This window comes from Sinohyriopsis cumingii, chromosome 10 (assembly GCF_028554795.1).
Source record: "Sinohyriopsis cumingii isolate HCF-2022 chromosome 10, ASM2855479v2, whole genome shotgun sequence".
Classification (NCBI taxonomy): Eukaryota; Metazoa; Mollusca; class Bivalvia; order Unionida; family Unionidae; genus Sinohyriopsis; species Sinohyriopsis cumingii.
Window position 1 is genome coordinate 47,314,041 of NC_142970.1, and position 24,721 is coordinate 47,338,761.

Consider the following 24,721-nt stretch of genomic DNA (forward strand, 5'->3'; position numbering starts at 1 on the left):
TTAAAGTTTTTTCCCTATATTAACTTAATTTAATGAAGATTTTCAGACTATAACCTTTCCATTGGATTTATTTTTTCAAACATGGCGTAAAAAGTATGTTATAGTAACCAATTTTTACATTGCCTTCACCATTGCAGAAATCTCTATAATCAATTTCCTAGTAAAGAAAAGCCAAGAAAATAAATGGACAGTTAATATTCACTTCAGGATCACAGACCTGAGGCAAATATGTCATTGTTAAATCAAACATTTTTATTGTGTTTCCTTAGACCTAAATATATATATATATACTTGCTGTTACTCTAAACGAAGGCTGGTGATCCAGTTGATAACCTTTTGGGGGTTTTAAGGATGTCTTTAAAATTAAGGCCTTAAAAATGTTGAGATCTTATATTAAAAATGACAATTTGAGCCTTGCAGATTCATGTCCACAGGTGCCCAAATAAAAAAAAAAGGGGGGGGGGTGCAAGGGGCAAGCTTGTTGGTGTGTTATAAAATAACTGACTTATCATCGGTGTGCTGACAGGTGATGTGTAATTAAATCACTGTTGTAATATTAATAATGAGTGAGTCTGCACAAAGGAATTTCATACAGCTAAACTAACTCAACAACTAGAGGCAATTAAGAAATATATCCACATTCGTGATTCTGTCAAATGGCAGATACAACAGCATCAGGAAGCTCATGTGGCATTTACAGAAGGTAAAGAGCCGCTATACTTGTTATCTTTTTAGGGATGTGCTTGGATTTTGCCCTCAAGCTGGAGCAGTCATAGGATATATAATAAATCGCCACGGTCAGAATTTATCCCCAAGCTGGGGTAATCGATGGGTAAAGTCTTATCCACAGTCGGGGTTTTATTCAAGCTTCAGGTGCAAGTTTTTGTGCATCTCCATGCCCTTGCATAAAACACAGTTACACGTTTTTTTATATAGATATTTTTCAGTTGTAGACAGGAATAATAAGTATTTGCGAGTGTTTGAAATGAATGGGTTCATTATGAATTGAGTGGCACTACATTTCAAAAGCAAAATTGGATTGAAATGCAAGAACTGTAGTACGGAATTAGTGTTGGTTCTGGATCGTAGAATGGAATTGTGTGTGTGTGATTGGATTTTTAACGTAGCTTGAATAATTTTTCAGTCATATTGCTACGATGTCTGCAGTGTGGCAGTTTATAGTGATGTATAGCACTGGGGCATCATGCTGCAAACATGTAGTATGATGTTGCACCCAGTCACATTATCCTGACACCAGGCCGATCAGTCCTAACACTAACCTCTTAATGCTGAGCGTCTAGCGAGGTAGCTGTTAATACCATTTTTGTAAGTCTTTGGTATGACTTGGCTGGGGTTTGAACCCATGACCTCCCGCTTCTGAGGCGGACGCTCTAACCACTAGGACACCGGAGTGGTCAGAATGGAATTGTAACAATTACAATGGAAGCAATTTGTATTATGCTTGTTGGGGCATTCCTCACTGATGGCTGTCAGTGACATCATCATGGGAATGTGTAACAGCCACATTTTGTAAGAACAAGGTGTAGTTGGTGAACAATACAGACACTTTTCTGCCATTTCCACTGGCATCATCTCATATGATGTTATTTAAAAAAACTTCCTACAACATACTCACAACATATAAAACCTATATGCAAATCTGATGAAAGCTGCTTGTGTTTCTGAAACACATATTCCATACTGGTGGCAAGAATGTCCAAATCTACATTACAAAAATGAAAACATTACCATCCATCTAGGAGTTTCAAATGTATGAAATCCTCTTGTTGGGTAGTTTTACTAACAGGCTTTACAGCAGGGCCTTCCATTAGATTTAAATGTGGCAGGTAAGTTGACAAAGTAGGGTGGGGGGTTGGGGGGACCTACCCCAATGGGGATAATTCATTTTTTTTTTAAAGTAGCATGGTGTAAAGTAAAAGTAGATGGGCTGATAAGGAATCCACTGAATTTACAGACTAAAGGTTCAGACATTTGTTTTTAAGAGAAAAATGAAAGAAGGAAACAATACAACAGATATTTTAATATGACTTTAATGTTTATTTTCTAGATTTAATTAAGATTATGAATCAGAATCAGTCTCCAACTCCACTGTAAAGTTTATCTATTACTTCTTCTGCTCAGGCACCTGCAAATTAAAACAAAATTGTAATGCTTAAATAAAGTCATATCATCTCAGCACTAGTTACATATGCAGAAGTCATGTTAATCAGCATTATAAAAATGTATGAAATTTTCTTCACTGCACTTGTGCTTCCCTTACTATCGTTAAGCCATGATACAAGATAACTTTGCACTTACTTGTCATTTCTGGCAAGTGGATGGTGCAATCAATTTGCACAAAGATGAATTTATTTCATCCAAATATTTCATGTGAATAAAAATTCCAAATGGAGGCACTTGTCCGATCAGACAAGATATATGCATATTGTAGTTAGCTGGACTCTAGCTCTGATAGTCCTGGGCAATAGGATAAGCTGATTTTGTTATCAGTTTAGAAATGCATCCGCTTTGCAAATACTATGCTTTAAAAGACGAAACTGAATCCAATATTGATGAAATAAGAGTCATTTGGACTACCTTGTTTTTTATCATTCTGCGTTGGTTGGGTGCATATTTGAGGGTCTCTGATATGGTCTCTTCCATTCCATTTGCCTTTGCTTTGCCATTAGTTTTCAAGCAGGCTTCTGCATGAGTAATACAATGTTTTAAAATAAGTTTCACAACAAAGGATGCATTGCATTTTTCTAAATGCCAGCAATAATCAATGGAATATTTTTAAAACATGTACTTTGAAATGTGTCTCAAGTTACTTTATCAATTCATTTAAAAATCTCTGGCAAGTCACATGAAAAACACAATTTAAATCAAGCCATACTTACTTATCAAAGACTTTCTCATTCACATCCTTTACCTCACACAATAAATATCAGCAACACCAACATTAAATTCACACAATCAGTACAAAACCTAGGTGTTACTCTGGACAGTACTCTCACATTGCACCAACATGTCATGAACATATGCAAGGCTGCGTATCTTGAGCTGAGACGCATCAGCTCCATTCTCAGATATCTTTCAGTTGATGCCACTAAAACACTTGTGTGTTCATTACTGCTTTCAAGACTGGACTATGGTAACTCAATTCTGTCTGGTTCATCTTAATCTCTACTGCAGAGACTTCAAAAAGTTCAAAACATAGCTGCTTGGATCATACTTAGAGTACCACAATCAGAGCACACCTCCCTGCTGCTCTGTACCCAACACTGGCTATCCATTCGATCCAGAATCAAACACAACATTAGTTCTCTGTGCTACGTTTCACTGACAGACTCTAGTCCAACATACCTATCCGACCTCACCTATGTGTACACACAAGCAAGATACTTACACTCCTCTTCCGACAATCATATACTCATTATTCTCACTATGAAAACAAAGTCACATGGACAGCATTCTTTTGCATACCAGGGCCCAGCAACATGGAATGAATTGCCCACTGAACTTAGACACCAAGACGCAGTGATCCCATTCAAGAGTGCTCTCAAAACTACTTATTCTGACTACAAAAACAAACTTAATGACTTAATAATGTTAACTACCTTAAATATTCTCAGCATGTTTTTTATGTTTTCTAATTTCATGGTGTTTGTTTTTGTAATCATATCATTGTGTATGTTTTTATGTTGTCTAATGTTGCAAAGCGCTTAGAGCTTCTAAAGATTAGGCGCTATACAAAGTCCTCATTATTATTATTATTATATTTAGCTTGGATGAATATTTTTTAAATCAGTGGCCATAACTAAAAAATGGGATTTTGTTTTATGATCATAAAAGTATGTTGGACACCATCCATGATGTACAATGCTGTCTGACATTTCTATGCACCTAAGGTTTCCATCTCAAATATTAAAGCAAAATGCATACCGAATTTGACAGATTGATGAAAATAAAAAAAAGCAGTGCTTACCATTTGAAAAGAGGCAATTGTCACTAGAATATTCTATTCAAAATGATATTAATTTTGGACACAGGGGATACCACCCCCATGTTTTCCTGACTCGTGATATGTCGGCCTATTCTGTGCACAGCTTTAAAAGATGTAATGTTTATCCATCGAGCTATAGAAATGAAATACATTTACTGTAGACTGTTTCTGTCAGCAGTTAAGTTGAGTAATTAGGTCAGGTTTATAGCTAGTTTACAAAATTCAATGTAGAATGCCAATAAATGACAAGATGTATTTTTGCAAACTAAAGTGATCTTGAAAAAAGATTAGTAAAGTTTAACATTTTATAAAAAATAAGCTATTATGTGGAAAAGAAACAACAATGAAATAGGATGCAATGTGTTTACGTCTAGTTTTGGAAGGTACCGTCTCTAAGGTACCGTCATAATTGTACCGTAGTTTAATGGGTGGAAAGGCCATTGAAAGGTAAGGGCAGTGCGGAGACCATCGAGTATGTTCCAGAATAGCTGAATCTTTGTAGATACATAGATCCATTCGTAACTTCAGTCCGCAAGCGAAACACTGTACTTCGTATCCCAATCCTGACTCAGGTCCGAAGTAGACAAATCCTGTTCTAGCTAAAACATACGAAGAAGGTAATCCTTCCCTATCCGTAGGCCATTTTTGAAACATGTCCAATCGACGGGCACAATCACAATAGTCAGGTAAGAAGACTGGAAAATGGTAGGGTTTGAACTTGGAGTTCTCACTGGATTTCTCACTCGATTCTTGCTGCGGCGAAGTCATCCTTCTGGTGGGTGGCTATCCTCTTACAACCAATGTTTTATACCGACATGTCCATACGGCAAAGTAAAGTGGGTGGGAAGCCGCACTCGCTTCTGCTACACGATTTGATAGACTTTTTCCAAGGGTCGACTGACGATGTGGTGTGTGGGTAAACGTACAATCTTGTTGGGTTGATAGGTGGTCACTATCTCTAGACTGCAAGGCTTCTTTCAATATGCCAAAGTTGACCACTCGACTGGTACGATAATTCAGAGTAAGTCCTTTCACTTTACACTTCGTGTGCACTTCTCCTTGTTTGGCCCAGTATTCGTAGCCGTAATTTTTGGGACCACCACTAACGAAACTTAGAATCTTGTCATCGGGGTGCTTGTCTGTCCAGGCTCCTAAACGGTCTCCTTCGATGTCAGGGTGCTGTTGACTCGGGTGATCGATATAAATGCAACTGTCCATGTCAAAGTACAAGACACGTTCCCCTAACAGTTCTAAAGCTTCGTACAATTTTAAGCGAGCATGAGCTGTCATGTAAGCTGCAATGATGACATTTCCAAAGGGGTCATCTTCTACAAAGTTCAGATCTTCTTCGTAATTCACCAAGATCAAATCCTCACGAACGACGTCCACGTGTTTCATGAATTTGGCTTTGTCGTGAATCATCTGAAAGTAGCGGGAAGGTTCGGTCAAATACTCCGTCTTGGGTAAACACGGTCATTGTGCCATTTTACCCCACAAGCAATTTAACATCACTTTGGCAAACGATCGCCTGCCTTCGTTTTTCTCAATGTGATCTGAAGTAATGCCTTCTTGTGCCCAGAATTTCTCTCTGAATGTCTTTTGGTCTTCGGGAGTGTGACACCAGGACAGATAGCCACTGGCTTCTTGCTCAGTTTCAAAAAGGCATCCACGTAGTCTGCGAAAATGCCTTTCTGCGTGGGGTCACCCTTGTGGAATTATTGTGTCTTGGGAAAGTGGCAAATTTCGTACACTTCTAACAGTTGGTATCCCATGTTCAGAGCTTTGAACAATTCTACGCTGACCCATGTCCCCGTCAAGGCCCGTTCTTCCTGGGTGTGATGACAAGGTTGATCTTGGTTGCACGTTTCAGCACAAGTACGGCACAAAGGAAACATAAGTTTGCCTTGGCAATGGCGAGGTAAGACGGGATGGTATAGGTTCGTGGGAGGCAAAACTTTGCACTTGATCAAGCCTTCGTATTGTCGAATGTTTTTTAGGTCGATGTGTTCGGTGAACAATTGTGGGTGCCCTGCAGGAAAGCAACAATATTTGCACACGTAGGGATACAGTGAACACACGTCCAAGTATATGATTTCTTCTCCTTTCTCTTCGTCAGCTTGGTACAGCAAACAGGTGGCATTGGTCCTTCCTCCGTACAAACTATTACTTGGGTTCAGGGGGTCCATGAACTGGTAACTTTCCATGAGGCGTTTAAACTCGGGATCGGTGTTCAAACGGTGATTGTATTTGTGTTCCCACATTTCCACCACTTGGTATCCTTCCTGTTCTAACTTTAGGCGTGGCTGACAAATGGCCTGGTACAAGTCTTCCATGGTTCGTTGTAAGAACTGATTTTTAGTGCCGCGGTCAGGGTAACAGACGGGACATCCGTGAAATAAGCAACCGTTAAACTCGTACATGATCTTGGGGTTTTCTAAGTCCCAGCCATTGACCGAATGCATTCCGATGATCTTTCGCCCTGTCCGTTGCGGGCATGCTGAATCCATTTGTCTTCCTTGTCGCACAAGTAATGCAACCAGCATGGGGCTTTGACCGAGTATTGACGTTTGACATAGTTGGTCGTTCGAGGACTGATGACAGCCACAGTGTTTTCAAGCATGAATCGTTGTCGGTAGACTAAGGAACACGCTTTGGCAATGGTGCAAGCCTCTTTTAAATGATCAACCCCTCCGTGTTCCATGAACAGTTCTCGAAATTTTCCACAGCATCGCCGTAAAATGTCCATGTCAGAACGACGATACTTTAGCATTTCTTCCTGAAAGTCGAAAGGGTCGGAGGCATGAGCCTGGTACCAAGCGTAGAAAGTTTCTCGTTCGGTACGCATGTTGTCAGGGTCGTAATAGTGAGCCTGAGGCAAATGGGGTAGAACGGCGTGTTGATTGGCTTCTGTATTGAAAAAGTGTGGAAAGTACCCTTTAGCCATTTCTGTCATTCCAAACATTTTAGGCATTCGACTCAAAGGCATGGCTAAGTAGCTCATCGAATCTTTAAACTGCACTTGTCCCACTTGCATGAAAATGATTTTGGCTCCGTTCAAAGTGATTTTAGGACGCTCGATGCCACGTTCCGTATAACATCTCAAAAGAAACTGTCCATCATATCCGGAGAAATTGTGAGCCATCACCGTGGCATGACAATGACAATCTCCATAATAATGTTCGATGTCCTCTTGGCTCCACGTCTTGTCGATGGGGTCTAAGACCCATTGTGTGAAATCGGCTAGTGTGTTCGGTCCTTGAAAGATTTTTTCACGCCCTCCAGGAATCTTACTGCAGTGAGGGCAATAACTCAAGATAGGTTCTTGAATCACTTCTCGCACGCTCGATGAGCCACGCAGAAATTAGGAATGTGAATACTGATCTCTTGCATGCATTCGAAATCGAAAAAGATGAAATTGCCTTTCTTCTTCTTGTGACCATCCTCTTTCTCTGGTTGGGATTGGTATTTTTGTATGTAGCATTGGTGTTCCAAGTCCACAATGCAGTGACAAATGTGACATTTTTTCTTTCCTGAACATACGTGTGCCTTGGTACTGTTGATACATAGACCTTGTCCACACATTGGGCACAATCTCAGGAGTTGACAAGCACATTTCTTCTGTGAACCTTGCATCTTCAGATGTTGTTGGTAACAGGCAGGGCTGACAAATGTGCGCAGACAAGCAGGACAATGCACTGGTTCTTGCCCTTCGCTCAGACAGGGTTGAGAGGCCAAACATCCTGAGCATTTCGATCCACAATGTTTGTGTTGCTCTCGATTATTATAACCATCATAAGTCACATTTCTCACAGTAATATTTGTATCCCAGGAATCCAGTGATAGTGGTAATGGTATCGAAATGGTCATCGTGATGATAGAGGTGAATGTATTTTCCATCCTTAAAGTCTTTCCCTCGAAACAACAGAGACCCGCGCACTTCTTGAGGGTGCACTTTCAAGGTGTATCGTGGAGCTAGGGCATCTTGCAATTTTTGCATCTCAGGAATGCCACAGGATGTGTCTTTGGACAGGCATGCTTGTTGTAACAGAAGTTCTGCTTCATTTCGTTGTTTGGCTCGGTTCGATTTTCGAATGTTCTCCCAGGCTCTTTTCCATTCTACCGTGTCGTTCTTGTCGGCATAGGTTCATCCCACCACGATGGCTCGGGCTAAACACATGTGGTCTTGAAAATTGTTAATTTGGACAAGACTTGTTTTGGTAATGCGAAGGTTGTTGACCAATAAGGTCTTTCTGCATTGTCCGGTCCCTTGAGGAGGAGAGACGTGGGTCATGTCCAGTGTGGCTTTTCCATCGGTGATGTCAAACTGGTCATTAGATTGTTGCACGTGTTGAATCTTGTCCATGACTTTGGAAGTGGTCAATTCTGCAGGGCTGCTAAACTCGATCCAAACAGGGGATTTCAAGCCGTCATGTTGTATGGAAAGTCTCAAGCGATCATCTTCTTTGGGTTGACACTGTCGCTTGAGTGTGGTGAGCAAAGAATCCCACATGTCGGTGATGAACCCTTTTGCTTTCTCTAACAGTACTTCAGACTTGAAATCTTTAAACTTCACTGTGTATTTGTAAGCCGTAGTTCTAAATTTTCTAGAGGGACGCTTTTCCGTCTCTCGAATGTCATAGTACTTTTCAGGGTTGACTAAGGGTGGTAAACTTTGTTTAGAGGGTTTGGATTCTGGTTCACTCATGTCCTCTTCAAAATCACTGGCATGAATTTGTGCCAAGACTTCAGCCCTAGTACGAGGCGATAGATCACGTTTCTGCCTCTTACTTTCTTCTTCTTTCTTCTCAAATGAATTGGATCATTTCATCTCGATAGCAAAAAGTCAAATGACTAAAGTTTAAACACCATGGATTAATTTATAGTCATAGCAGACCAGCGTATATAAAGGGTATGTGTCTTGTCCTTTCACTATTCATTTCACTCTCAAACTGAGCACAACAATGGAAGAGACTACCAAGATTGAACGTTTCATCAGAGCTTTCCGAGGGGTCATTAGAAAATTCTCTTCAGACCAGCCGAGGGACTACTCTCCTTCCTTTCAAGATAAAACTCAAGATACTTGCTATATCTGTCAGAAGAAAGGGCATTGGTCTTCAGAGTGTCCAGACCGTCAAAAAAGAAAAAAAAGGGGTTAGAAGAGACAAAAGTCAAGATACCTGTTATTATTGTCAAGAAAAAGGACATTGGTCACCAGACTGCCCAAAAAAGAAACAAGAGGAGTCAGAAGAAGAGAGGGATTCTTCAGAGGAAGAGGAAGAAGAAGAGGAAGAAAACAGACAGGTGAAGAAAAAGAAACAGGAGAAGAAAAGAAGGGAAGAAAGTGAGGAGGAAGAGGAGGAAAAGACTATGACGGTGAAGAAATTAAAAAAACAGAGAGTGAACAATGAGACAGAATAAGTCTATGAACTTTTTAAAGTGCTCTGTTGTGAATTGTGAATTGTAAATATTTATAAAAGAATAAATTAATTATAAAAGGTAAGTGTCTTTGGGTTTTGATTTTAAAATAAGAACCTACACTCACGCACACTCATACACAGACAGGTACTATTGGGTAAAATGTTTTTTTTTAGTTATTGGCAATTGAAAACCTATCTCTTTTCGAGAGACGTGGATGGCCCTGAAAAGGGCCTTTTTTGGTGTAAGGGGTGAGTTTAAACAATCAACTTTAACTGTCTTAAGCCTTTGCCATGGCCAAGGCCTACTTCTGGACTGCGTACTGTTGATGATGATTTCATTGAAATCACTAAGGATGGTGCAGTAGGCGTAGTCACAGGGTTGGAGTGTTTAGCTTGGGAAGGTCGTATTCTCTTCGGCCGTAATAAAGAAGTCTGATACATCTGTTTCAGACTTCTTAACTAAAATGTCTAACAGTACCGTGACCGTTTGATTTTGACACCCTTGTTTCTTTGCTGCTGCGTCTTCTTCTTCTTGTTTTTTTCTTACCTCTTCTTCTTGCTGCTGTTGCTGTAGGAGAAAAGCTTGTTCCGCTTCCTTTTGCTGTTGTATAAATTTCTCCAATTCTTCTTTCTGTCTCTGTCTAAAATTTTCCATGTGCGGTAATGAAGGAGAAGGTGACGAAGGTTCAGGAACAAATTCTTGCAAGGTAAAAAAATCCACAAAATCCCAATTCACCTCTTCTGAAAGTAAGTCTGGGTTCCCTTGGGTAGTCTCCACCATCAGTGCACCCAAACTGATCGTTTTCTGAGTTTCCGTCATGTTGAAAAACTGTCGCTTAGATTGACTACGCACAGGCGCTAGCGAATCTATATAGACTATGTGACGTCACAGACTGCTCTCTTCGGATTGGACGTGGGCTGACTGAATTTTGTAACGCGTGTTTGGATTGGTCAACAAACTCAATCCGTTTCAATCCTTCCTCCCCCTATAAATAAGTACAGTTCACTGCATTCCTTCACCCGTTACTCAGCACCCCAACATGTGGACCGATGTACAATCTTCAACGCTTGTGTCTTCGATGATGTTCCGGACGGACATATCAATGTATGTCCGATCCAACTGGACAGTTATCCACAGGACAGACACCAGCCTGTGGATGCGAAGAATCTTATGTGGAGCATCAAGGATGCCTCAAAAGAGTCTTAATCTATGGTCCTGCAGTCAGGCACAGCCTAAGGTCAAGAAGAAGATGTCACAGATGCCCTTTATGTTAAGGGTATATTAACATAAAACCAAAGGCCCTTTTCAGGGCCATTCCTATCTCTCGAAAAGATCTTGACTTTCAATTGCCTACCCCTTTTTTTATTTTTTTGTTTAAAAAAATAATAAAAAAATAGAGACCCCTCCCTGTTTCAATTTTCGCCTGTTCCATTTTCATAGACCCATCAGGTCGGGACCTTATTAAAATAGGGTCCCGACCCTGTTCCATTTCCCCTAGTCCCAAGACAGTCCCACGATTTATTCCCCATGTTCAATTTCCCTTGTCCCTAGAGTGAATAGTTTTTTTTCTTTCTCCCATGTTAAATTCCCCTTGTCCCTAGAATGGATATTTTTTTTTTTCTCCCATGTTAAATTACATAGTCCCCAGAGTGGATATACCCTTTTTAACATGGAAGTTCCCTAGTCCCTAGACCGTCCCTATTCACTACTACCATTGTCATTACCAGCCTGAAACCAAATTTAATGCCATTTGTATAAATTCATTTCAAATAAATATTATGATATAGTTGAAGTGTAAAGTCAAGCAAGTATTCTGTTTGCAGATTTTACATTTTAGATATTATAGTAAAGTCATATTTTCTCTTGTTTAGTAAACTTTATTGCAACTGGTTCCAAAATAGTAAATCTTATTTAATGTTCATTCACCAGAATAGGTATTAATACAATCCCGAATTAACTGTATGGTACTAAAATATACCCTGATCTTGTGTGAGATTGTAATATACAGAACTATACCTCAAGACAACAATAATATATTGAATTTATATTGTATCAAGACTGTCATGGTTATGAACTCCAACTTTATTCAGGTTTTTTCATAATAAATGATCATCTTGTGCTATGGTTGAAAAGAAATCAAAGTTCAGTTTAACTCCATTCTCTCCACATTTGTAAGTTGTTAAGAGGCATACTCATCCTCAGTGTTATAGTAAAATGTAATCTTATTTGGATCAATCTTGGTGGTGTAATATATGAATGGAGAAAGAATATTATCATCCAGATTAAAATATGTTTTATTCAGACTCTACTAAAATTTTTAGTTGGATATGGGTTACGGAGCCTGATGTGTACGAACAAAGCAATGTGTACCATGACCTTTTTAATTTAACATTTTAAACTCCTGCAGAAGAAAGAGATTTTTTAGATCCATTAATCTGTATTAACAAAAACATTTCTTCAGTATGATTTTCAATTACTTAGTATTGACAAAACTCATATTTTAAAGTTGTTGTTTTTTTGTGTTTGGTTTGGCCTTTTATGGTAAACCAACACAAGTAAGTTATTTAGTGCCAAGGCACTTTAAGTATAGTGCCTTGCCCAAGGACACACCATGGTAGCTAACCCAGGTTGGTCTGATGGTAGAATTTGAACCTACCTTATTTCACAGGTCCAGAAAGCTAACCACTGAGCCACTACAGCTCCCCATCTTATAGTGGAATGCTGGTATACTTTATGATCAAGAAGGATGGGTTGGGGTATGCATGTTGCATCTGAAAAAAGTGATGGAATTTTTGTTTACATAATATTTTAGTCATACAATATGAATCATTTTCTATAGATTTAAGATGTATCAGATCAAGTTAAGAAAAATCATATATTCTGTTTCCTGGGAATGTACTAAAATTCACTGTTATTGTTTGATTTTTTGGTAGTAAGCTTACTTGGTATTTTTTTCTTTTTAACTTGAATACCTAATTTGTTAACATCCTATTCTAAATCTTCAGAGTTCTGTCTATTAAGTGACAACTGTTGATACATGTAGGGAAGTTTTTGTTTATATCTTTTGATTTTTGTGATTCTGGAAGTTGCAGTATTTGTTGTTGTATTATAACCATTTCAGTAATTTAATGAATGCAGAGTATACTGCTCTATAAATGAAATTTAAGTGAAAATAATGTAAAAGTATGTTTCACTGCAAATATAAATTGTTTAAAATAATATATCATTTATCATATGACTATTCAATTGTGGTAACTAGTATTCCATCCAATATCTATATATTAAAATATGTCTTTTCATACAGCTGGTGATCATTTAGATACAAGTCCAATTGAACATAATCAAATTATCAATGCAGGTGTTTTTATTAGTAGTAGTATTGCAAGTATAAGTGTTAGTATTAAGATTTCATATACGGGTATGATAAGTGTATCATAATGTTTAAATGATGCTCCTTGTTACAACATAAAATATGTTCATTGTTCACTGGTAAATTGGCAGCAAAGGTCTTCACTGAATTATGTTGCATAAACTATTTTACAATAAAACATATATGATGCATCTCAATTATGATGAATGTGAGGAGGAGGATTAATAATAATGCAATTTAAGTTATCTTCATAAGTTCTAGCAGATGTGTAATTTTTATGTGGTTCATCATCAGTTTGAAACTGGTCTGTGATTTCTGGATCTGGACATACCTGGTCCCCTGCTGTTGTGCTGCTATGGTCTTTACAGTTCATTAGGATATCAGTTACACTTGGTTTACATTTAGAACCCCATGGGATGGAATGCCCAGTTTGAAACTGAGAGAATGGTTAATTATCCATAATATAACTCCTGCAGTTATTATTAGGTTTGATATCAAGGTCTTTCTTTAAAAGCTTTTCAACTCAGGTTCTGTTCTACCATACAGATAAATAAAGTCAAATTCAAGGCTTTCAGATTTGTCCAGTTTGTTTCATGTGTTGCGGCAGACAGACTGTATATTGCCACTGTACCATATAAATATCAGTGCTTAGTCTGCTCTCAGTTGCTGTGGTTTGATTAGTTACAAGTGTCATCACATGTGACTAATTATTGACCAATGTAATGAAACTTGTATAATTAGAAGGCTGTATTTAAAAACTCTAAAGATCTTAAAAAGAAAATTGGATCGGGGTAAGTAAAACCTTTTACTTTGACCATTTGGCTAGAAAATAATTTTCAATAAGTTTAAATTGGATAATAGTAATATAATAATTAATTACACAAATCAGAATAAAAGCTATTTGCATATCCCCTTACAGCTGTTGCTTTTTCATAGTACTAAGTAGAATAAAGTATAGTTAAGACAGATAGCTTTAAGCTAGAATTAAACTCAAATAAATTGCAAGAAATCAAAACAAACCCAGGATTAAAACTAAAGAAATATCCCGTCATATATACCTTACATCAAATAAAGAAACTCAAGATGGATAACAACAAAATTAATGTCACATCATCAAATAGTTATCTCAGCTGCCTGGTCAACCTAAAGGCAGATAAACTAAGGCAAACTTACTCCGAAGCAGTCTCATCCCCCCTAAGAGAAAAACGACAGATACAGTTCTTAACGCCAATTTTCAACTCGACCCCAACTGACTCGATGAGTAGACTCTACCTGTCACCAAGCGTAAACGAGAATGTGGACAATCTACCGAGTAACCGCAAAACTACATCCGACATGAGTACCCAAACTGAGGAACAATACTCAACAAGCACAAAAACAACCCAGACCACGCTGGTTAAAAACACTAGCAGCCAGGGGACTCAAACTGAGAACCTACTAGATGAAACAGAACGCCCTCACCCTACCACAAATAAAGCAGTCACACACGACTCAACAAAAGGTAAGAATAATAGGAAAACCAAATCCCAAATACCAGTTAGAAAGAATAAGGAACACACTAACTGTCAGAATACAAGACCCAGCAAGCCGGTTATGGACAACGAAACAAAGTCAGCTAAAGAGACAAACACCAGGGGAAAAAAGACCAGTCTGCAAAATATCCAAAACAAGAAACACCCCGCTGAACTGACTCTCTTCGTCAAGGGAGTAAATTCCAAAATAACGAAGTTAGCCTTTAAAACCATAGCATGGCAATTGAACAAACATCACCAAGGAGAATTCACGCTTAAAAGCACTAGAGACGACTTGCTGATAATCAAATGCACCACTGAACAACAGATTGCCAAATATATGGAAATTGAAAGAATAGACCAAATAAATGTTCAGGTCACTAGACACAACAGAACAAAACAACACATAGACCCAAACCCCCCAAAAACACACAACAAAGGAGTCATATACGTATCAACTCAAAATAAAACCAATGAAATAGTAGACTACATAAGGAGTAAAGGACAGGAAGTAGAGAAAGCAATCCGCCTAAAAACAAGAAGGGGAAAGGATAGCACTGCAGTGGTACTCTTTTTTAAGGGCGCCACCCCAGAAACTATCAAAATAGCCGAAAAACTCGAGGCTAAAAAAATTTTTGCTTTCAAAAACAAACCACGGTTCTGTGGCAACTGCAAAAATTGGGGGCATTACTCTAAGAGTTGCGGAAACCTATTCCGGTGCAATCAATGTGGTCTTCACCACCCAGACCGGAAAACATGTAGCGCCACCAATCAGCACTGCGCTAACTGTAGTGGTAACCACAAACCAAACCACGCAGAATGCCCCAGGGCTCTTAGAGAAGCCCTAATAGTCGAATATATGATCTCCCATGGGGTAAACTATAAGCAGGCCAAAACAAAAATCAGGATACCAAAAACAAAATAAATAGGTAGCACCCTCACTGGTAGGAAACACGCATAAAACGAAAACAACAGTAAATTAAACAAACTATTAAGACTTTTTGCACTAGAGATGGATTCCAGAGCAGAAATCAAAATATGGCAATGGAATGCACGCGGCCTTAGGGCCCACGCTGACCAACTAAATAACAAAATACTTGAACAGGAAAGAAAACCAGATGTTATATGCATACAGGAAACCCACCTAAATGATACCTCACGTATCCCAAACATCATAGGCTACAACACCAAATACCTAAAGCATCGATCCCCCACAGCAAGAGGAGGGGGGTTAGCAACCTTTGTTAGAGATGGAATTACATCAGAAATGCATAAATTAACAGATAGTAGACCGCCCAATGACTTCGAAATACAGATAGTCAAAATAACCGCTCAAACTAAGCAGGTACTAATCGTTAACCTCTATGAAACAAATGAGCAGCGCAATTTAAGTGCAGACGAAACAATCAAAATGATTAAAGACTGTGGAGAATGGGTGGTAATATGCGGGGACTTCAATGCGCACAATGAACTATGGGGGGAGTCAAAAGACGGACATTAAAGGAAAAATTGTAGAAAAATGGGCACAGAAATGCAACTTAGTTTTTCTAAACAACGGAATGCACACCCGGATAGATGACAGAACAGGCCACACATCAGCAATAGACCTATCTCTATGCACACCAAGATTAACAGGCATTTCTGATTGGCAAGTTGATGAAAGCGACCCTATGGGAAGTGACCATTACCTTATAAATATAGAAATACAAATTAGAATACCTCAAAATAAAGCGTCCTTCACACCAAGATGGAAATACGAACAGGCCAACTGGATTAGGTTCAAACAGATAGGTGACTCAATCGACCCAGAAACCATATATCACCGGGACATTGACACCTTTAATGACAAATTAATAGAAACCATTAACACAATGGCCCAAGAAACAATTCCTAAAACTAAAGGAGTAGCACCCAAACCCACGGTGCCCTGGTGGAATAATGAATGTAAAATAGCAATTAAAGAGAAAAAAAGAGCTCTAAACAAATTCAAAAGAACTAAAAATAATAGGGACTTTAACTACTACAAGGAAAAGGAAAAAACTGCCAAACAAACTATTATGATAGCTAAACAAAACTCATGGAGAGAATTCTGCTCAAAACTAGATATTAACACAAAATCAAAGGAGGTGTGGCAAAGAATTAAAAAAATGAGAGGCAAAACTAAATCAATAACCCCCAACATACCTGGACAAAACAACAAACATAAGGCAGAATTATTCGCAAACTATTTCGCCAACATGTGTAGCAATACCAACTTAGAGGATAAGTTTAAAAATCATAAAAGGCAATTTGAGGAAAGCAACTCTGACAACATAAAGGAAGCAGGAAATAATGACGGCCCACTAAACCTTCCGTTTACAGAAGCCGAATGGAGAAAGGCCCTCGCCGGCAAAAAGACCACATCCCCCGGGGAGGATACTTTGGGGTATGAAATGTACAAGAACCTACCCAAAAAACTTGTCACAATTGCACTTAACCTCATTAATAAAATATGGGAAACCAGTACCATACCTATAAGATGGAAAAAGGCAGTAGTGGTCCCGATTCTTAAGCCTGGAAAACCCTCAAGCGATATAAAATCATACAGGCCCATATCACTAACAGACAATATATGTAAAATAATGGAAACTATGGTAAACAACAGGCTGAAATATCATTTAGAAAGCAAAGGACTACTAGCTAATACACAGAGCGGGTTTCGCAACTACCGAAGCACAATAGACCAACTCATGAGACTAGAAACCGCTGTCAAATTAGCATCTAGAGAAAAATTTTAAAAATCCAGATATGTTACAGCCATCTTCTTAGACATGGAAAAAGCATATGATCTAATGTGGACTAAGGGACTGATAAGTAAACTTAAACCATACGGAATAACTGGCAATATATACAAATTTATTGCTAACTTCCTAACCGATAGAAAGATACAAGTCAGACTAGGACAAGACTACTCCGAACGATACAAACTGGAAAATGGCACGCCACAATGAAGCGTAATCAGCCCAACTTTATTTAATATAATGATAAACGACCTGGAAACAGCGGTAAAACCCAACCACCTTGACTTATCCCAATTCGCCGATGACAGCGCCGTATGGAAAACTGGCAACCCAGCCAGCAGAGAAACGACCAAGCACTTACAAAAAGGACTAAACGATATAGGAAATTGGACAGATAAATGGGGATTTAAATTGTCACCTCTAAAAACAGTAGGCATAGTTTTCAATCCGGGAGGTGGCCACCCCCCACCCACTCCAAACTTAACCCTAAAGGGGGTACCCATCAAATTCGAAAAACAAGCGACACTCCTAGGTATGGTATTCGACCACGAACTCACGTGGGCAGCTCATATCCAAGAACTCGTAACGAAGTGCAAACGAGACATCAACCTCCACAGAAACCTCAGAGGGGTGAATTGGGGGGTTGATCAAAAAACACTCGTTACCCTATATAGAGCACTTATAAGAGCAAAATTGGACTACGGTTGCCAGGTATATGGAGCGGCGAACGCCACGTTACTAAAGAAACTAGACACAGTCCAATCAAAAGCGCTAAGGGTATGCACCGGCGTCCTAAATGGTACCCCCACACAAGATATCTTAATAATAGTAGGAGAACCCCTGCTAGACCTAAGGCGGAAGGAATTGATGCTGCGATACTCGACTCGAATATCAATACACCAACCCAACCACCTCACGCTACAAGCCCTCTTAGCATGCGACAAACCATTCGATACAAAAGGAAAAAATAAAAAAATACCTAGTGGGAAAATAATTATAGAATTAAAAAGGAAATTTCAAATCGCAAATATCAACCCAGAAAAAATAAGGTACTACCCAGACCCCCCGTGGACCTGTCCCACACCACAAATAGATCTTAGCTTACGTAAACTAGGACAAAAACAAAATGACCCGATAGGACTAAGAGCATCAATACTAACGTACATTGACAACAAATACGAGACATACACGCAAATCTTCGCAGATGGATCAAAAACCAAAAATCCAAATAAAACTGCAGCAGGGATAGTGATCCCAAAATTAGATGTCGCCGTTGGAAAAAGACTCCCAGACCAATGCGCTATATACACGGTAGAATTCATGGCAATACTAATGGCATTAACATACGTCAAAACATACCCCACAACTAAGGCAGTCATTCTAAGCGACTCTTACAGTGTACTACAATCGTTAACAACAGACCAATCCAAGAGCAGACCTAATATGATTAATCATGCAAGATCGCTACTTAAAGAGATTGAAAAAAACAACAAACACGTTGAATTCGTATGGATACCCTCTCACATCCATAATCCCAGGCAATGACAAAGCAGATGCAGAAGCAAAAAACGCCACAAACGAACCAAAAGCCCAAAATATAGCATACAGCGTCACTGAAATCAATAACATGGGACAAGATCAATGACATGTGGCAAGAGCTATGGGAAAAATCGGATGCAAACAGTCTAATACACACGATGATGAAAAAAGTAAGTAGAAAAGTCGAAAGTCCGACCTTCAAAAATCCATACGATATAACAATAATAAATAGAATAAGAACAGGTAAAACACTATTGGCAGGATGCGCAGGGAAACACATAAAAAGGGGACCAACCGAAAACTTCCCCTACTGCCCAACTCCAGAAACAATCGCACACTTAATAAATATATGCCCCAAATACAACCAGGAAAGGGCCGAACTAAAATCTCAACAGGAACAAATAGGAGAACGGTGGACATACCCGGAGTTACTTGTGGCAAAAAACAATAACATAGGAATGACCTATAATAACATCATGACATTCATTAACAAAATAGGCAAAAGGGGACAAATCTAAACCGAATGAAGGGTTGGGTATAAAGAGAGACCATGTAAAGAAATTAAAACCAATAAACCTAAAAGATCGAACCAAAAAAGAAAAAAACCAATCAAAATATTACAAATCACTGTTTGGGAATTGTGACGGCCGGCTCGGGCTAGTGGGTTCACAGACTGACACCGCCGCTCATAACCCGAACAATAAAAACCAGATAAGGACGAATATTACAAAATCACTGTTTTGGAATTATAATGGCATGCTAGGCCCCGTAGGTTCAAAAAAAAAAAAAAAAAAAGAAAAAAAGGAAAAAAAAAAAAAAAAAAAAAAAAAAAAAAAAAAAAAAAAATATTAAAAAGTAAATCAAAGACCAGTCAAAATATTACAAATCACTGTTTGGGAATTGTGACGGCCGGCTCGGTATCGTGGGTTCACAGACTGGCACAGCCGATCATAACCCGAACAATAAAAACCAGATAAGGACAAAATATTACAAAATCACTGTTTCGGAATTATAACGGCATGCTAGGTCCCGTAGGATCAAAAAAAAATAAAAAAAATATAAAAAAATAAAAATAAAAAAAATATACATTAAAATAAATCACAAATAGCTAAGCTAAACAAAAATAACAGGTAAATAGCCAAGTGGTCAAAGCGAAGGGAAACAAAGGCAATCAAACCACCTCCCTCGAAGAAAACATCTCACGGCGAACATGGCAGTATCAAAAGGACGAGAAGACCAAAATAGAAACGGACACGGGATAAGGCAGAAAGAGCTGAAATAAAGAAGAGCAGGAAAAGGCACAGGATGAAGTTAAACGTCCTAAGGCAGTAAAAGAAGAAAGAACAGGACACTTGCAGACCTTGGGGAATGAAGGCAGAAACAATGAAAAGAGTATGCCTCAAATAATCAAACCACCCCCACCCCCCAGTATGAAAAGAATTGCCTTCCCGAAATCAAACAAAAGAAATAAGGCCACCCCCCCCCACATCTACTTATAAGTGTGAATGAGAAAGTGAGCGTGAATGTGTGTTGTCAGGATATGTGGGAAAAGCAGAAAAACGAACAAAAATGTCTATAGCCATCACACAAATATAGCATACACACTCCCTACCCACCTTTTATTTCTTTTCTTTTCTTTTTTTTTTTCTTTTTTACAAACAAATTTTACCACATAGGGCTTTCATTCTGACCCACGAAAGCCCTCTTTTGACCAACAACTTACTGGCCCTGAAACACACTGATTGGTTTAAAGCCACACGTACGAAATACTTAACCAAATTGAGATCTCCAAAACAAAATAAAGGGCTACTAAAAGCCTACTAGATGTGAAAAAATTTTCGGAAAATTCAAGTACGCAAAGTACACAAAATTTAATAGACCTTACAAAAGATAGGAAAATTCACAACTCTGGAATATCTGAAGCGTATGTGACAATCACATGTTTGGCAAGATAGTACAGGAATAGCCCAATAAATATAGGGAACTGGGCATTGATTGCAACGAAAATTTCATAATACTGCTGCTGGTGTGCTTCGGTTACTGCCTGAAATGAGAGAGGAAGGAGATGCAGGATGCAGAAACAGACCACCAACGGAGTACAACGATGGAGAAGGTTGCAGCGATGAGAGCCTGGGCGGGACCTTTTGGGGCACCTGGGCTTCGGCTTGCTTGCTTGGGGGCATTGTATAAGTTAATCGCTAAATTCAAAAAGTACACAAACGTGTACAAACTAAACAGTCGCACATACCGAAAGGTGCACGTGACTTTAATCCAATGAATGAATGAAATGTGTGCTAGAGGGTAGGGTTAGCAGTTATACTCCCAATTATGTTTGTGATGAGCAAAAGCAGCTGCACAAATTTGAGCTTTTAGTTTGGTTCTGGTAGGGTCAAAGGATGCAGGTACATTTTACATTCATTTTTTACTAGAAATAGCTATTTTCAATATTTTTCTGTGACAAGGCAACTAAAAGAATCAGTATGTGCCTTATGCATGAATAAAGTTCACTAGTACTATAACAAATTAGCATACTTTTCATCACCCCTCTACCATCAAGATTTTTTTATATTTACCTCTGTAGCAGACACAAATAAAAGTCGGCAGCTCATTTGCAGACTAAGTTACGCATATGATCTCCAATGCTCATCTAACTGTGACAGGCAGTCACCAACAAGCCAACCTATTTCCATGCCTAACTCAAAGTAAATCTGAACCACATTATAGATTTAGCTTATGTGTAAATTTATAAATGCTAGGCTTGTGATAATTAGGTTCATGCCTTCTACCTTAAAAATTAGAGGGATGTCAAAATACGAAACTATGCAGTGAGACCTACGATGTTAATTTTAATCCCTATGGGATTTGTGACATAAAAAACCCAAATGCTTTATGTATTAAAAGGTAACTAATGGGGGCAGGATCTGCAGTGAATCAATGGTTAGTATGCTAGACTCCTGATAAAAATGTTTGTGTTAAAATCCTGTTATCAAGTCAACCAGGTTACCTACTGCAATGTACCCTTGCCTTACTCCAATTCCCTCAGTACTCAGTAAACAACTAGTGTTGCTGTACATAACAAAACCAGTCCATATTGATTTTACATATTTTACTAAATCCTGACAAAAATAATTCTCTAAATAAAGAATGATTAATATGTGATGGTCTCACATGTAATCAAACTCTTCCAAGCTTTTAATGATATGAACCGATTTATCAATGTTTATCAAATTTGCATGAAAAACTATTTCTTATTTGTCATCAAATATGTTCAATGTTTTGATCATATAAGCATTTCTGCTACATTAGATCAAAATAATCTTTTTGTCAGAAATAGAGCCCTTATAGTATTTGCAAGGTCAACCAATCAGATGCAGAATTTGAGTTTAATATGAATGAATATTTTTTTTACAAAATTGCTCTTTTGCTATATCTTGATGAGATAAATCTATTCACCAAGTCTGATGAAATTAATGAGAAATAGTTTTAAGAGCAGTAGCAAGAATGGCTAGTGAGATGTAGAACCACCACATTATATGCATAGATTTTGCTTATAGCCTCAGACATACAAGCAAATAATTAAACAAGTCAGATCTAAATTGGATCATAAACACTGTTGTGCAAATCATAAGAAACTCTGCCAATCAGATGCAAGGTCACTTCACTACCATACCTTTATCACACTCATAATAAGCATCATTGTGAAACTTGCCTCTATAAGCCCAATGGCCAAGCATGATCAAACTTGAATCAGCAGTAGTGGTTATAACCTCATGTATTTGTATGCATCTTCACTTCTTCAATCTAGATCTCATTTATATAAGCATGTATTCTACGTTTAGTAAAAACTGCACTACATGTATAAATATTGCATGCGGTGGTAACATACTCAGATGAAAGATCACCTTATTATTATTAATGGTTAACACTCATCAAACTTCAAGGACAACTTAATGATTTTAGCCTATATTGTGGAAGTATGGCTTTTAGGCTGGTTAAAAAACTCAACTAATCTTATACATGATCACATGTATATACTTGGATTTTGCTCATTATTAGATTTATCCAAGATGTTGATTTAAGCCCAAAACCAAGTTTTATATAAACAAATTGATCAGAACTATGGACTCCAAAGTAGCTAATTTCTTACTGTTGAAAGACAGAAGGGGATGTGAAATAAATAACACACTCTGGACCATTACATAAACCCACTTTGCCTTTTGACCAGTTGAGATAAAATATCAACAATAATGTTAAATAAGATTGATAAATTATGTTTTCTCACATTACCTCTAGCCCTTTTCAACATGGATGGTATTTTTCTTCCACATATGTCAGCTCTTAATTAGTGGCCCTTTCCCATCATGAATGTTGTAGGTGAAACTCTCAGAATTAGGCTTTTTAATTTATATCTGTAGAAGAAAAAAACTATTGGTCTGCATATATCAATGTCACCATTTCTGTATTAGATTAAAATACCATATGTGTGTGTGTGTGTGTGTGTGTGTTAATTTTAGAATTTAAGCAAACTTGTCTCCATGTGTTTATTTTAAAACTGATGATGATAACACATAACAGGTTCAATGGATAAAATGTTATTTCTTACTTCTTACAACTGCTCATTATATCTGAATTTACATTCAATGTTTGTTTTAATTAACATATTTGGGATATTGGGCAAATTATTTATTTTGTAGTTTATCATTATATCATTTACCAGTCTTTTATCATTCAAATATGTAATATAGTACCATTATACTGACTTCATATTCTATATGATATCCCAGCAATACATATTAAGCAGATACGTGCAAATAAAAATGTTCAGAATGTAAAATTTACTCCAAGCTCAAAGAAGATCAGCAAAAGATAATATCCAACAAATTACCAAACAAAAAGCGAAGTTAACGCAGTTACCTTTATTATGACGTCTCCAACACCAACGGTACTGTACAGCTACGTCTTCTGAGTTTTACCGTCATCTTGTCTTTCAAACCAGAATTAATTTCTTGAGCTCTTACAAAATGAAGAAACTTTTAAATACTATAATTTAAGTAGCTTCTTTACATGCCATCAGATAAATTATGGCACAGTGTTATGTCTGTCAGCAAAACGCAACTTCACATTTGGACGGCGCGCTGTGTGGGCATCGCCGACACAGCAACTGACATGAATTCTCTATTAGCAGACAATGATTCGGAATAAATCCTTCGCAAATCTAACATTCTCGATTTTTCATAGTTCCACTTTTCATTGTTGCATCTGTTTGATTGTACAATTGCTAATGATGTTCAATGAATCAACTTCAATTCATCTGCTGTCTGAAATCCCGGTTCAGTTGGTATTTTCTTCCGCGCATGATGCCGTGTAAATAAAAGATACGGTCGACATTCAAAGTGGTTTAGGTTAATTTATTATTTTTCTTTATTAAGGTCATTTGCAGAAAGTGTTTCGCTAGGGTGAGAAAAAAAAATATAACAAAAAGAAAACTTTCTTTTCCAACGCTAATACTGTATATATTTCAATTTGTGATTGATGCTATAAATAAAAAAAAATGATAATAAAGCATTTTAGCCCGTGGCTTCGGCACGGCACTCGTTTTTGTGGGTTTTTTAAAATGTTGTTAGTGTTGTTTTGGGGTTGTTTTTTGTGTGTGTACCACACTAAAAAACATACCAGGTATTAGGCCTAACGTAGGAAAAGAAATTATCCTCTATTTATTACTATTCTTACTGTCAAATGACGCAAAAGTGATCAAATTGCTATTAAGATTTTGTTTTGTATAACACTTACCTCTCGTTTTCCTCGAGATAAAGCAGCCACTTCAAAATGATTATAAAATCTGTGACAGATGAAAAACGTGGTTTAAATAATTCGTAATCGCCTGCCTTAAAATACTGTAGGAATTTGCTAATGTATTTCATGGCCCTCGTTTGAATAGATACCAACGATCATGTATATCGACCAAATTTTGTATATTCCTGCCCACAATCATGTATTTTGTATTAAACCGTATATTACACGAGCGCTCTGTGGCAAACTCGGGGGGGGGGGGGTCTCTATTATACCCAGAGGCGTAGCTATGATATTTTGCGCCCGG

The 24,721-nt window shown here is 38.0% G+C and overlaps 1 long non-coding RNA gene across 3 annotated transcripts; it reads right to left on the reverse strand.

Annotated features, from left to right (window-relative positions):
- Window positions 1-2,035: 2,035 nt before the first annotated feature.
- Window positions 2,036-23,977, reverse strand: LOC149789997 (uncharacterized). 3 transcript variants are annotated; one of them, XR_016424019.1, is made up of 5 exons: window positions 23,539-23,977; window positions 22,912-23,033; window positions 12,081-12,195; window positions 2,599-2,705; window positions 2,036-2,146 (listed from the first exon to the last, which is right to left on the reverse strand). It is a non-coding gene; the product is annotated as an uncharacterized LOC149789997 (long non-coding RNA). The 3 variants fall into 3 exon arrangements; XR_016424020.1 differs by lacking the exon at window positions 2,599-2,705 and having other exon boundaries at window positions 2,058-2,146; window positions 23,539-23,975; XR_016424018.1 differs by lacking the exon at window positions 2,036-2,146 and having other exon boundaries at window positions 2,220-2,705; window positions 23,539-23,975.
- Window positions 23,978-24,721: the final 744 nt, after the last annotated feature.